General features: G+C 36.1%; 1 long non-coding RNA gene across 1 annotated transcript in view; it reads left to right on the top strand.

Moving 5' to 3' along the window:
* Positions 1 to 16,357, top strand: part of LOC127971674 (uncharacterized) — a 118,156-nt gene that overhangs the window by 66,117 nt on the left and 35,682 nt on the right. The window contains exon 2 of the long non-coding RNA XR_008156890.1: positions 15,755 to 15,929. This is a non-coding gene — a long non-coding RNA (uncharacterized LOC127971674). The remainder of the gene's footprint in view (positions 1 to 15,754; positions 15,930 to 16,357) is intronic.

Here is a 16,357-nt window from a genome sequence, read left to right as displayed (position 1 = left end):
CTGAGAGCAGAAGATCCATCATTGTCTCTAGCTGGTGTTCCACTGCACATACACACATGCACATCCCTCTGGCTCGTGTCTAGCTGAACATCCATTCTCAGCTCAGAGGGAGAGCGCATAGAGACTGACATGTTCATCTGTCCCCACAGCGGGGAGATTTAGACAGTATGCACACATTTACAGAACAAACTCCCATGCACTATGCATGTTCATAATCGCTTACATGCACCATAAAAAAAAATGTTGTCAATTTTGATGAAAAACCAATACCACCCCATAAACCTCATCCAGAGATGCAAAACATCTGATCTAGAGATGTTTGAGTCGTTCCAAAGCCTTTGGTGCAGTCGAAGGCAGCCATGATTTTTCCATTGCATGAGCGAATAAAAAAAATCTTCCCACCCAAAGGGAGCAGGAGGGCTTTTTCATTTAGCCAATGAAGGAGAAGACTGTGGCTTTCAAAGCAAACCATTTTGATAGTTAACACGAAGCCACTTTAAAGCACAGCTGCACCACTGACGTGAATAATACTATTTAATTTGTCTAATCTTAGCCCAAATGCCGGGTGGTTGCATGTGTTTGTGTGTGTGTGTGCGTTTGTTACCATGTCTTCCATTCATCTGTTCGACATTTGCGTTTTGTAGCCAAAATTGGGTTGTAGTCACATCTGCAATGAAATGGCAGATTCCTCTTAGAGCGATAATGCATGTATCAAATTAAATGCATATCAGAAGTTTGTATTTGTGCGTGTTTGAATATGCATGTGTGTGGGATCGGGTTTTGTGGCCCAGTGCAGTATTAAGTCTCCGAAAGCAGAAAGAGGCGTGTTGTTTTATGCTTCTCTGCTCTTTCATTTATGTCAGATCTGTTGTTCACATGCTGCGTATGCTGACGGGAGAGAAGGGGGCTCGAGAAAAAGAGAGACTTGTGGAGTTAAAAGGCCAAGTTTTGGCACACGCAGAGTCAAACTGATGGAGGAGATGATTTTTGGTTTCTTTTTCAAGGCCACTGTAATTTACTCCAGCTCTATAAATCTCTTTGAATAATAAAAGAGAGAAATGCTTACATATATGTATTTCGGAAACTATTTGCCAACACCGGGGACTGTAAAATTCGGCTTCCTTATACGCTATGCATTGATAGGCACTTTGATGGTTTCATTACTAATGCTTTTAGAACATTAACAGAGCCTTTAACTAGTTTTGCAGCAATGACATGTTTGGGTAAATGAGTGACATGTGGTATTCTCTGTTTTTCATTTGCTTTAGTCTATGTAATTTTTTCTTTTTATTTGGCTGATGTACTTTTGATGCATTTCTCATGCATTTACAACATTTTTATGGCTTTTCTCTTTCCTTCTTTTACAAATTGTGGAAGTCTGTCCAATTTTTTTTCTTCTTTTTTTTTTTTCCCATTTCAGTTTCACTGGCCGCAGCCAGTTTGGCAGCACTACGGTTGCTGCACAGTTTTATATTGCTTATTGTTACCAACAAGCTGAAAATCATAAAACGAAACGGGGGGTGTTTTCTGATGCTCACTGGAAAGGGGGAATGTTTAGGGTGTTTTTGGAGATGATTCCTCATGCTGAGAGGTCAGTTAAGTTTTGACTGCTCTGCTCTGGATTTCATTAGCACAGGAAATGTCCCATGTAGACATGCTGGGCGTTTATGCCTGGAGAATGAACTCACATTCACTCACATGTTAATCGCTCGAGGAGACTGTTTGAAAATGTTAGAGCAAAGAGAAGCAATAGCTGTTGTCAGAGCAGCAGGCCAGTGACGATTGAACTATATACACACCAACAGGTGTGCAAGAAAGATAAATGAAGAAGAAGAAAAAAAAACTATTATGAGTTGCCTGACCATTTGTAACAAATTATTACTGGTGAACAAATGATCAACATGCATGTGTGTGAAAGTTTAGCAGGTGTCATAAAAAAATAATATATATTTTTTTTGTCTCTCTGTTACCCTCATGCTGTTCCAAGACTGTATGACTTTTTTTTTTTTTTTTTTTCAATGTACATTTCCCCCATACATTTATAATGAATGTGGACTGGATCTTGGAAAACACAATAAATTTAAATCAAATGCATATACAATATACTATACATATACAATAAAAGTGGTTCATATGCCATATGAGCTATATTCCAAGTCTTCTCACTTAGACCATATGATTAAATTTTTTAAATCGTGGAATATAGGGTATGAGCAATATGCACTTGTTTTTTTTTTATTTAATTAATTAATTAATTTATTTATTTTACTCTTCAGTGTTACATTTATTGCAATTGCATGGAAAATAGTAACAAGCATAGTCTTTAGCATTTTTTATTGCACAATAGAAAGTAACATGGGGTGAGTACATGATGACAGATGATTTATTTTTGCAAGATGCTTTTAATTCCAATCCTTTAGTTCACAGTATTGTGTTCATAGTATTGTTTTGATTACAGCCATGTATGACACTGCAATGCTGTCAGGAGACGTTCCAGTCATGTTTGGGCCTATGTTTTCCCTGAAAGTATCATGTCTTTCAAGCTGCAGTAAATATTAGTCATTTACTAAACCAAATGTACGCTCCAATGTGAATAAATTCAGAATAGAGCAAATACTGCATTATATCAGATCTACCTAAAAAGTGGGGTTAAAAATGCTTTATTGCATTTCACATTATCGCATGCACTGACTGACTCGGATACACACTTCAGTGCATATAATGATTCTTGTGCACTCAAAACATACTCTAATGCTCAGTCACCCGGTGCATGCTGTTCTTCGCCCCATGATCGGCTCTGCTATGCTTCAGTGGCAAGAACTGATCTTTTATACTAATTTTGGATTAATGGATTAATTCGTCCCTCAATGCAGACACTCACAGCCACATTTAAAATAACAAATGGGCCTGCAGAACCCCTCCAACACACACTTCTCTCTCTCCCTCTCTTTTTCTCGCGTGCTTTCGAAATCTTTAGATGAATAGGGGGTCTGCAACAGTGCATAACAGCGAATGTGTTCAGGTCCTGCCACAGCCAGCCCAACTTTAATCCCACTTAATGCTCAGAGTCAACTTGCGCTCCCAATCACAGTCTAACTTTAATCTCTGCTCAAGCTGGACAAAACCCCCTCCAACCACCCCTAAACCACTCCAGAGAGAGCAAAGAAGACAAAGGAGAAGGCAAGGAGGCTGTTTATGCGGAGTAAGATGTATTTTGACTGTTTTTCGATAGATGCTAACTGTCACATCAAGCTGGATCAAACGTTGAATGTCCAACTTGTGAACTGTGTTTTCACATGTAGCAAATTCATAGCTGCTTTCAATGGTAATTCAGTGTGATTCTGATTAAATTTTACATTTTAAGTAGCTTCTTAGCATTAACAGATTGGAAGTTTACCCCCATCTCCAACAAACTTATGCAAGGTCTATATAATTACTGCATTTGCTGAAAGTCAGAGAAAAAGATTGAAAGAAAGACCAATATTGTACAGGCTTGGTTTTTTATGTATTTTTTTCTTTACATTCTTGCATGTTTTACGTGTGAAATCAAATCGATCAAAGGATGAGTAAATACATTTTAGGGTGAACGATCCTTTAAGGGAAGCCTAACAATTTCAATTGTTAATCTAAAAACACTTTCATAAAATTTTTCAAAAGAAAAGTCAAATTAAGTAGATTGCAGAACTAACTCTTGCGTGAAGCCCTTCTATCTTTTCTGTTCATTTGAAGTGTTCTCTTTGCGATGTCCCCTCCCCCCAGCGTCTTTAATATAACTCTGTACAAAAGTGCTTTGTTGCAGATTGTATTACTTGTTTTCTTCCCCTGTTTGGCTGGAGTCTCAGTGATCTACCTGAGGAGAGGTTTTCTCGGACCTGGCTTCTACTGACGCTTTTAAATGTAGCTGAGCTTTTCTTCTGCCTGTCCCTTAAGTCTCAGCATTTGGGCCCTCTTCACAGTCTCCCTCCATATCCTTTATGAGCTGTGAAGTGACCACAAGCCTAAGCCCCCCGTGCTTAATATGCTGCTTCTCTCTCTTTTTTGGCTCACCTATTTTTTTTTTTTTTCAGTTTCCTTTCACAAGCCTCTGGGGGAAAAATGTATGACTGAAAAGGGTTGCAGAGAGAGAGAAAAATCTTTGACAACTTTAAAAGGGAAAATCCCTTAATGCATCTCCAACCTTATCTCAAACACCTCAGTATCTGTCTCCAGCGCCAGGCCTTTGAAAGGATATTTCAGAGCTGGAAAGAGCCAGGAGGAGACTGGGTCTAAGGCAGGCTTGGGAATGAGTTATAGGCCCTTTAGAGTCTGGGAATCTCAGAGTTCTGACCAGGGCTTTGACCTGCTGCCTGAATCACACGTACAGCAACTCAACAACAAGTACACAGTCTACACGCTAACAGCAAGAACAAAAGAGAGAATTGACAGACTTTTTACATTTTATTTTAAAGACATTTTTAAGGGAGTATTTATGCATTTACCACTGTAGTTAAAGTTTAAGTGTAAAGTTAAAGATGAAAGATTGTCACTTCATACTGTTACTGTAAATTTAACAGGCTAGTTTTTACAGTGTACTTTTATTTATTAAGGATGCATTACATTTTTCAAAAGAGACAGTCAAGACATCTATATTGTTACAAAACAAATATATACAAAAATAAATTTGAATAAAAGTTGTTCTTCTGAACTTTCTATAATTAAATAATAATTTTTAAAAAATGATCATGGTTTTCCACATATTAAGCAGAACAACTGTTTTCAACATTGATGATGATGATGATAATGATGATGATGATGATGAGCTTCTTATCAAACTAATCAGCATATCTGAATGATTTCTGAAGGATCATATGATACTGAAGACTGGAGTAATATCCACTAAAAATTCTAATTGACATTACAACAATAAATTCAGAAAGCAATACTATATTACAGATTTTTTCTGTATTTTTAATAAATAAAAAAATGCAGCCTTGGTTAGCATAAGACACTTCTTTCAAAAATATTCAAAAACTCTTACTGACCACATACTTTTTATGGGTCTATGTATATGTCATAATATTTTTCTTGAATATATATATATATATATATATATATATATATATATATATATATATATATATATATATATATATATATATATATATCTTTTGTAATTCCTGTCGTCTTCCACTCTGTGGTCCACTCTCAAAGATTCCTAGTATTCCTATCGACCTTTCTTTTTTTGTCAGTCACACACTAATCACTCGTCCACTCATTGCGGCTAATTAATTCACACACTCGCTCTTCTACACTCATTTACTCGCTCAGTCGTTCACGATCACCCCCGCAGCCCCCGGTCCCTCTCTCACCCTGTCTGTTACGGCGACTTTAACAGGCTCGGTCCAGCGCGGGCCGATAAATCTCCGGCTGAGGATAAAGTTCAAGTAGATAAAATCAAACAGATGTCGGTAGGGAGGTTCACTTTCTGTGACCCATAAAAGTGCTCTCATCAAAGCCTGGAATCATTTGTTTTGAATTATGACTCTGTTTTCGGAGGGGGAGGGGAGGGCACGGAGAGCTGTTTGCAGTGTAATAGGAACTGTTTATCTGAAAACAGTGTGGGGATGCCAGCGCACAGCCCAACCCTGGGAAACTCACTAATGACAGACGCCTGACTGACAACTGTCTAGGTTTTTGTTTGGTTGTCAGAATGACTTTTAATGTGTAAATGTATCCACATTACGTCTACTGTTGGAGTTGATGCTGTACATCTTTAGACACTAAAAAAAAAAAAAAAAAATAAATCATGCATTTGGCTTTTATAAATTGGGTGACAAAAATGAGATGTTTAAGTCCCCCAGACAATATTTACTATCTGTAAGTGTTTTGGATCGGGATAGGTGATAAGATCTTAGGCAAACCCAAATAACAAGCTTATGAATTTGAGCAAATGTTTGCTTTCTCTGTCTCATCGGACGCACGTGATATTTTCTTTCCCGTCGCTGTTTTATTCGCGACCTCTCGGAGATAGTGCCATATGAGGGTTGTATTTTCAGTGGGAGTTCAAGTCAGGGTTAAATAGTTGCTTTATCAGAGTGATCTGGCCCCCAGTGCTGGTTAAGTGAGGGCCACGACTACAGAACGCTTACCTACTGAGAGTCTGCCCTTCAGCCCTCAATAATGTATGTTTTTACAGAGAGAAGAAATACAGTCCATTTGGCTTCATGCTTGAGACAACGGATTTCCAACTGTCATCGTAATTCAGGCACTGAGTGTGTTGTCTTTCTCCGGCCTGATAATAAACTCGCCTTTAATGTGTCCGTGACATCGGAAGCTGCGGGTCAGCGCGTGAGAGAAAATAGAAAGAGAGAGGGCCGAAAGAAAAGAATAGCTGGATTTAGAGTTAGCGTGCAACCGTGTATTTTGTTGTTTCTTCTCTGACCCGAAGACTTTTCTTTCATCCGCATGCGATAGTATACAGTCATTATAACTTTCTGATCTCATGATTTTCTGCTTAATATTTGCTTGTAGTGAAGGCGAAGCCGAGCGATCACGAATGGAGGCGAGAGAAGAGTTCTGGTTCTCTCTTCTTCTCATTCTTTTTTTCATTTTTATTAGCCTCCTGCTCTTGACCTTGTTAGTCAGTCACGGAAGCGTGTAAATCTATCTGACTATACAACTGCATGTTGAAAAGTTACAGCTTCTCGGGGAATTTCACCTTGACTTCTTTATACAGTGTTGTGAAGGAAACCATTTCTGGACAGCCAGAGCTCAGCTGCTCTCATATCTGCTCTGAACCTCTTAAATGGGAGTTGAAAGAGATGGCCAGATAGCGAGAGAGTAATACATCAGCATTTATGTGTATCTCTTAATTTTTGTCAAGATTTTATGTATTATTGCAGAAGATACTCAGATAATGTGGCAATGTGTTTCCAGTTTCAAGCTAATTGTCTGTTCACACTGAAGATGCAGTTTCAAAAATGACTTTCTGTTATGGGAAAAAAGGCCAAAAACATTGACAACTTATGTTGCATCAAAAAAATAAATAATTATAATAATTCTTTAGAAAACCACAGTTCATGGCTGTAATAGAGCATAGCCTATTGGATATTATAAATAGGGACAGGCCCCTGTCCAAATTCCTTGTTTCAATAGAAAACACCACATGATGGAAAACTTTAAAGATTCAGTGAAATAGCTAAAGGATCAAAGTCATTTATAATGGTTTATGGCAAAGCTTAAAAGATGTATAAATGTTCACTTTGTTTATATTTCTGTTCTTGTATGTCTGTCACTACCAATTCAGGCACTTCATAGTCACTATCTCCAGGGGGCAGCAGCAATGACAGCTGTAGTGCTGAACAGAGAGTCAGTGCTTAGAAACACAAATGATGCATATAAACGCGATTCACTGTAATCTTTTAACATCCCAGGAAGCTTGTTTTTAGTGAAAAGAGAGTACTGTTAGTTTATGAACACAAAACGCTGAAGCTTAAAAGCTACATTAGAAACCAACTCTGTAATTAAACACTGTCTGTACTCACTTGACCCAGCGAGGGGTGTTTTCTTAAGCAGCTTACTTGGTTTTGAAGCACACAATCTTGTAATCAGGAATCATAACGTCGGTCCTGAGATTTATGTCAGACGCTCCAATTCTTTAATGGTGCATGATAAGGAGCCATAATTTAACCATTAAACCCTTTGCACATATTTACCAAGCTCTAGGGTAAGACTTTGAAAGTTTCCAAACTATATCAATAATAACTGTTAATATATATTTTAGGATTTTAAAATGCTCAGGGGGTGGCATTGCAAATAATAATTAAAAATAAAACAATATAAAGGCCTGACCACACCTGGAAAGTCCAAGGATGTGCGTGTCGTTAGAAGTGGGAATTTTAGAGTGACTTTTAACTGTTACTGGTGACAGAGGAGGGACGACCTTCACATGGTTTACATCATTAAGCCTCCATTTTCTTCCACCACAGTCATATTGAGGCTAGACTGGTGATTCATGTCGCATGAAGTGCCTAATTTACTTACAGTGTTTCTGCTGGAAGTCCCCAGAACGGATGCACAGCGTTTTTATTGACATAAATGTGTGAGGAGAAAACAACCTGGCCGTGCAGTGTATCTCAGTGACAGGAAGTCATTTCACACTGGTAAACACACACATCCAAACACAAATGCTCAAACAATGCCGAATTGCTTTATTTGTCTCAAAGTCCCAAAATCCAATGTTCACTCATATTTGACTTAATATTCGTGAACAATCAGATTTTTTAAATATTATATTATATTATATTATATTATATTATATTATATTATATTATATTATATTATATTATATTATATTATATTATATTATATTATATTATATTATGACATAATTACAATCCCTAATTCTTTTAATGCATAAAAACTAATAGAGCATGCATATAATTTTTTTCTTCTTGTTTGGTTAAACTTCAAACTTTACTTTAACATATAGGCCTGTGAAAAGTGAATTTTCATTGACGTGTGTGTGTGTGTGTGTGTGTGTGTGTGTGTGTGTGTGAATATCTGTACCCCCTTACTTGCCTGTCTAATTGTAAATCTGATGTCTGTCCTTATGATAGCAGAATGCTCTGATCTCTGACCTGTATGACCTCAGTCTATTGCCCTCAACCTCTGTGCGTCTGCCTCTGCCTTGCTGCTATAAAACAGCCACCCAATTTGGTTTCCATTAGAGAGTTTGCTATAGTTCTGCTGACACTATCGACCCAAAATCCATGTCTTAATGTCCTATTGAATTGAATGAAATGGTGGTTAAGACTGAATCTAGACGCTATCTGAAAGTGAAAGAAGTGCACTGGGAATATCTGTCATCGCCACTCAGCTTGTTGTTCTTATCAATTTTTTATATTCATAATGTTTGCATTGTTTTGCAGTTTTGTCTTTTTAAATAATTCATAGGACAATATTTATTCAAAAAAAAAAGTCTTGTTCTATTCAAATGATTAAACATGTGCAATATATACAAAATAAAAAGTTGATCTTAATTTAATTGACCCAGGCAGAATTACATTTTACCAAACTTACATTGTCTCTATCACTGTTATATCATCATTATTATAACATATTATTATGTATTCCAAAGCATAAAGGAGCAGTTTTTCCACTCCATCATAATCGATAACCTTGCCTAGTAGCATTGTAAAATATATATTTTTTCAATGAAATCATTTATGAAATCATAATTTATTTTGCATACCTGTATATCCTGCTTCCTTGCTCTTTCTGACTAGTTCTTAATTTAGTCCAATAGTGACAGGTAAGATTGAAGTCTAATACTATCAATTATCTCTTAAGGATTTCATGCAGACATTAGACGTTAGAAATGCACTCAGTATAAAAGATGCCTGTATGAATATTCAGTCCTTGAACTGTGGCCTACTTAGTATGATCATAAAGCTTGTCTCTTCGGTATGTGGGTACAAGAGAAAAGACCTGGCTTCAGTTCAAGCTTCAGAAATTTTATGAAACCTCTATCAAATGGATTATATTGAAAATTATTATAAATTCTGTCATTTTAAACACTTTTAATGTTGACTGTTAAAATGTAATTATTATTACATAAAATAATTAATAATCAGTTATTCAGAGCATAAAAGTCAATGTTCCTTAATATATATATATATATATATATATATATATATATATATATATATATATATATATATATATATATATATATATAATTTTTTATTTATTTTTTCAAATCTAAATGTATTCTGTTTATGTGGTTTTCATGAAGAATTTGCACAGTATTTTGTGATCCAGTGAGAATGCTGAATACTGGTGACCCTGTATAAAATGTTTATACCTGAATCAATATTCGAAATTATTTGGAGCCTTGAGGGACAACAAAAGTTCCTTGTCAGTTTTCATATCCTCTGAATTATAATTCATAGACATGGGGAGATGAAAGGTCATCAAAAAAAAAAAAAAAAAAAAAACTCCCCCCAGCCCCTGTGTTGCACATTCATCCTTCTTATTACTACAATGGAGCTTCACCTTCTCTTTTTAATCATGGCTGCAGATATTAAACTGCACCGTCGGCTGAGGCTTGTATGGCATAGGGATTTACGGGGGGATTTGCATCTTCCTGTTCTTCCAGTTCAAATATCTATGTCTTCACCGATCAAATTATCATAACCATAGTAGAGCAGAACTCTCCACCAAAAATACCAGGGAAATAGAAATGTAGGAGAGAGCAAGAATACATGGAGTAAAAAAACAGATCTTCATATGATTCTTGTAGCAGAATTTGAAGTACGAAGCAAAAGTGTTTATTCTGAATAGCTGTTTAAGAATTAAGATGACCAAACTGAATGATTTTTATTTCTTAATGGTGTTGGATTTTTTCAGCCTGATGCAAAAGTAAGTGTTTTTTGTTTTTTTACTTTTAGTTTTTTTTTATACTTTTACAAAAGTAAGCATTATTTTGTCATGCCAAATATATAAAATACTAGCATTTTTAAAATTCATGATGAAAATAAAAGTGATTTAGTTTTTTTGCAATGCTTTAAAAAAGTACTTCTCACTTGAATTTGACTCAATAATGATATTAAAACTAGCAACAGAAGATTTTAAAATGGAACTTAAATACTTCAAAAATTTAAGTACGAAATTTTATTTGAGCTATTTAACAATCAGCAAAAATTTAGCCTCTTATGTTTGTTTTCACAACTTATACCAAAAGAATCAACTGAAAACGCAAGGCGATGAACTTCAAAGGTGCAGGATATGACATGGTTGCTCCTCTGAACTTCTAGCAGTAAACCGAGATATAATTCCCTTTTATCATATAGTGCTGCGTTGAGCTGAGTTGCGTGACTCGCCTGAACGTGTGAGGCCTCTGTGTGTGAAGGGACTCTGAGCTGAGGTTTTTTTCTTAATTATTATTATTTGTTTAATTTTGAGTCTGTAAGCCGAGCCTTGGGGTCGGCACGGCAGCACAGTGTTTGAATTGTTCAACATCTCACGCACTTATTGCCTAGCGAAGTGCTGGAAATGCACATACCTATAAGGGCACCGCTATATCCAGCCTTAAAAAAGCCAACCTGGAGAGTGTGGGAAAGCAGGCTTTTTTCGCTCTCCGTCTCTCCCTCTCTCGGTTTCTTTCTCTCCCAGGCTGCAAGAGCAGGTCAAATCCTCAGCTAGGTGCCCGAGGCTGTTTTTCCCATCTCTCTCTTTTGCAGTGCACCTCTATACCAATTGAACCAAATCCCAGTAAAGCTTGAAAAAAACAGAGCTACCCCTCTGCTTCCACTTTGGAGTTTGTTTAACCCTCTGGGGCCGAAATAATTAAGATCAATATATATATGAAAGTTCAACCTGGTGCTTGAAGTTGCCATGCTGTATGAGGTAATTAGACAGCGGCAGATCTAGCGTGTGTGTTTTCCACCGATGCTGGAAGAGCAGAGACGCAGGTCGCCACTGTAGACCAGATCACTTCGGGACACGTCATGTGTCATGAGAAATATGCTGGGACACACAGTCAAATTACAAGGAATGACAACAGGATTTGTATTGGGACTTCTTTGGATTTGAAAGTAATTCTGAGATAGAATATGGGGTTTGTGTGAAGCTGAATGGATACAAATCGGACTACATATATTGTTTGCGAGGTTTTAATGAAAAGATAATACTTTTACATTGTGTAAATTGTGTAAATCAGATAAATAGTAACAGAATTGTCAGAAACAGGAGAAAAACATGAAACCTCTGTTTCTTACATTTAGCTCTATATTTTCTCTGCTAGAAACTTCATATGCATTTGAAGATCAGCACCCGATTGAGAGAGAGCGTCCCTTGTGAAAGCAATCCTGGATTATCTTTTCTACAGTACAAGCGAGGGATTTTGCTAACATTCCTTTGCAAATACGGAGGAATAATTCTTATATTTTCTGATGATCGTATTCCTTCGCTGTGTAGAGCAGTAGTTTAATTTTCAAGGCTCATTTAAAAAACCTGAGGGGGCAGAAACAAGCATACATAAGACACACACAAACAAGATATTAGATTATTTGCTTATTGAAAATGCCAGGTAGAATATTTTATTTGATATCTTTCTTTTTCTTTTTAAATCATCTTTTAATCATCTTCCAACCTTATTTTTTTTAAACAAAGTAATATCTCTCAAGTCTTTAATTTCCACACTTTATGAAAAGGCATTTATTTGCAGCACAATGTAAGGATTTACTGCAGTGGCTTCCTAAATTTGGCAGTACTTACTTAATAATTATTTCAATGTGTCTCATAAAGCAACCCTTCCTACATTCTTTAAATAATAGCAATTGAAAGAGCTGTAAATTCATTATTTCTAATTGCTTGGGCAAAAGGAAAGTATTGCAAAGCAGGAATGAACGATTTTGTAATATTTGCAATATATTTTTAATAATGTAAAATAAGTCAAGATGTTTTTATACAGTACTGCCTCTGATTTCTAAAATCTTTATTTGTGCAATTGCATATTTATTTGTTTTATGTAAATACAAAACTTTCAGACCCCCCCCCCCCCCCCCCCCCAAAAAACAAAACAAAACACTAAATGAATAAGACATTTTTAATAACAGACTACTGCAATAAAATAAATAAAGTTGTAATGGTTTAATATTGCAACGGGAATTGTAAATGTTACACTGCGTCATATTTTATTAAGAAAATAACACTGTGCAGCAACAGTAACATTTTAACTGATGCAATTATTCCCAAGTTACATCACTGTAATTATGATTATTACACTCATAGAAAAACTATACAACATATAATTTTATAAACTTTATTATGCACGTTGAAACCATGCTAGCAACACATGATCTTGCCAGTGGGCAGGCGTTCACACATCTGCATGTGTGTGGCTTCTGAAGTCTTCGAAATCCCAGGCCCAGCTTTAATGCCTCACTGTGGAGTTGAGGAGGCCAGGCCTAGAGCTTTACAATGCGGGATGGCAGAGATGCTTCAGTGAGTCACTGCTGTCAATGCTGGGAGTACAGCAGCCTTCTGTCACTCAGTCCTGGCATTCCAGCATGCTTGAAGCTCAACCTGGAACAATAGGCAAATTATGAGGCTGATGTGGATATACAGACTCTGCATCTCTCTCTTTGAGCGCACCCGTAGGGTACACGTGTAAAGTTGTGACCTTCGCAGAGAGATTAAGTGCACCTATGGTGTGCCATATTTATCAGACCATAACAATAGGTGTCCAGCTCTTAACTAAAGCATTTACGAGCCTCTGTATATGGTATAGTCTCAGTAATCCAGAGGATGTGTGTGAACACTCAAAGGAGCATTTTCGCATAAGCCTCATCTTTGCACGTATTCTGAAAATATTAATAGCGACATACATAAGCACATCCGATAAATACTTAAGACTAGTGACTTTTTGTGCATGACAAACACATGCCTAAAATAATGCTAGATTTTCCAGGATATATATATGCTGTGTGTGAGTGTATGCATATCTATATACATTTATACTCTCATATATACATACAGTATGTAATACATTTGCCACAAGTGCACATGCATGTGAAGTCTGTTTCCTTTGACCTAGTTATCTTAGTAAATCCCTTATAAAACTTACCCTTTTAATCCTTTTAAATCAAAATGCTCATGTGCTGTTTTATTTGAAAGTAAATATGTGTTGCTTTAAAAATAGTTTCATTGGGTGGGATATGGTTTGCTCCACTGAATTCATTCCCACAAGATGATGTAGATGACACTTTTCAGGCATGGTGACGCTTTAGCAAAAATACCTCATAAATATGAATCATAAAAGGCACAGCCCATTCCCAGTGAATGTGGGAGCCAAATATAAAGTACTCAGATTCATAAACAAGCATAACCCCAATAAACACACTCACAAGTCTTTTAGGGTGTGTGTGTGTGTGTGTGTGCATGGTTGGTAGTCTGTTCTTAGAAGTAGACTGCTTTAGCGGGCTCTCACAGCAGATCTGGCTTGGTAACGTTGCTTTTTTCATGGATATTTGGCTGCTGGTGTGACGATGGGGAGGTGGACTTAGACTATGGGAGCAGGGTTATTGGGAGGCCAGCCAGATTCATTGTTATGAAGCAGAGACACACATACAGGCCAACTTCTGGAGAGTGATGGCAGAAGAAACAATGAAAACTTTAAATAATTTCAAATTTGTTTATAATTTGTCTGTTCATTTGTTTTGTATGAAAAATTATGTTTAATCTGATATAACATGTTTATTACGATATTTATGTATGTTACATATATATTATAAAATATACATAAAATGTGTGTGTGTGTGTTTATGAATTAAAAATCCTCTTAATAATAAATACTGATACTCTGAATAAATTTGGGCATAAAAGTATTAACGTTACACTGATGATGATGCTGATGTTAATAATGGTAATAATAATAATAATAATAATAATAATAATAATAATTTATACAATATATATTATACAATATACACAAAATATAATATCCATCTGTGTGTCTATCTGTCTAATAACAAATCTAAATCTGTCTAAAAACGTGTGTGTGTGTGTGTGTGTATGTATAGATGGATGGATGAATAGAGAGAGAGAGAGAGAGAGAGAGAGATAGTATGTGTAAATGTAATACTCCCTGCATAATAAATAGTCCAAATAAATTTTGGCATAAAGTATAAAAGTCCTACCACTACTACTAACAACAACAACACCAACAACAACATTTTTATAAACAACAATATATTATGAATACATTAAAGTAAGCATAAATAGTATTTATATGCATATATTTGTAGAATCCTCCAGTATTTGAAGTAATTCTGGCCTAAAGCAGGAAATTCTTACCTGAGATAGCACAGCCGTTTTGCACAAGCACTGCAGTGTTTACCTTTCTGCCTGCATTCCCCTCTCTTTTAAAAAGTGAGCCTTTTTCGCAACCGACCACCAATTTTGAGTGGGGAAAAAAAACAGGCTTAAGGTACTAGTGGTGTTTTGGGTCCCATGCTAAATGCCCTCCTAGCTAAGCCCACTGCCCAGGCTGCCTGTCCTTATGGTAAAATGAAAGAAATGAAAGGTAAGTAAAAGTAAATGGATTTTCCTATTGAATGTTATTGCTTGAGGACTGGTGCAGATGGTTATTGATCTGGTGCACGCATTGCCATTACCGCGGGGATGACAATCAACGGCCAGACCCTTCGCCAGTAAACAAGGCTCTTTCTGCCGCCACTGGGAGAAATGAGTGGAGCGGTAGAGAGGAAAAGCGAAGGGTTTGTCTTCCCTACCGCTCTGCTCCATATCGATCTAACCTGCTCTGTTTACTCTTTAGCAGCAATAACAATATGTGCCTGGAGAAAGTGTTCACAGTAACATTTACTTGGATGTGCGCACACACACATCGATGCTTACTGCACTATTCACACATGTAGTATAAAAGGAAGACGAAGGGTGCTGATTTTGCATGATGAATTCGTTTAGTAAATAAATGCTTTTCATATCAAATGTTCACAGAAGTGGTAAAAATATAAATAAAAAATACACTTAAACCCCGTCTTAAAAAAAGAAAAGAAGGTTATCAATAGTGCAAAAAAGAGAAATTACTAATACATACATTTTGAAAAAATAATTGATTATTTTTAATAATCTATATATATATATATATATATATATATATATATATATATATATATATATATATATATATATATATATATATATATATATATATATAATTTTTTTTTTTTTTTTTTTTTTCATTTGTCAGGTCAGAAGGGATGCTGGAGAATGGTTGTAACCGGTCCAGTACCTTTTCTCCTGTATCTTCAGTGGACATAATGCCTTGAGCCGAGATGATTCTGAACAGAACTCTGAACTTCATGTGCGTCCACTCTCCATCTCCCTCTGTAAGACCACTGGACTTCTGCTGAGACATTAAACAGGTGACAACCAGAATATCTCTTCTCACTTTCACACCGAAACCCTTAGAGTCCAGTTCATTTCTAGAGATGAACCTTTATGGTGTCACCTGCACATCAGAATTTGTTTAATTATATTACATCTTCAGTTGTGCAAAACAAAGATTGTCGTAGAAAAGATTTCTGAAATGCACATTTGTTTATTTTATGCTCTAAACCCTAATCGGTCAAATAATTGCACAGATATACTGAATTTGCCTAAAACACTGACTAATGCAGCAACAACAACAAATAAGACCGTTAACATCTATCTTTTAAATTAGATTTGAATTTGCTTTTACTTTACATTTTTAATGCTTGCAATAGCTTTGCACTTAAAGTAGTTAAAGCTGAAACACAATGCCAGAATATTGGGGAATTTGAGAAGCAGTCTCTGGACACTTTAAGAAGCT

The sequence above is a fragment of the Carassius gibelio genome, chromosome B14, assembly GCF_023724105.1.
Source record: "Carassius gibelio isolate Cgi1373 ecotype wild population from Czech Republic chromosome B14, carGib1.2-hapl.c, whole genome shotgun sequence".
In the NCBI taxonomy this organism is placed as follows: Eukaryota; Metazoa; Chordata; class Actinopteri; order Cypriniformes; family Cyprinidae; genus Carassius; species Carassius gibelio.
This window is presented reverse-complemented; position numbering and strand designations above follow the sequence as displayed.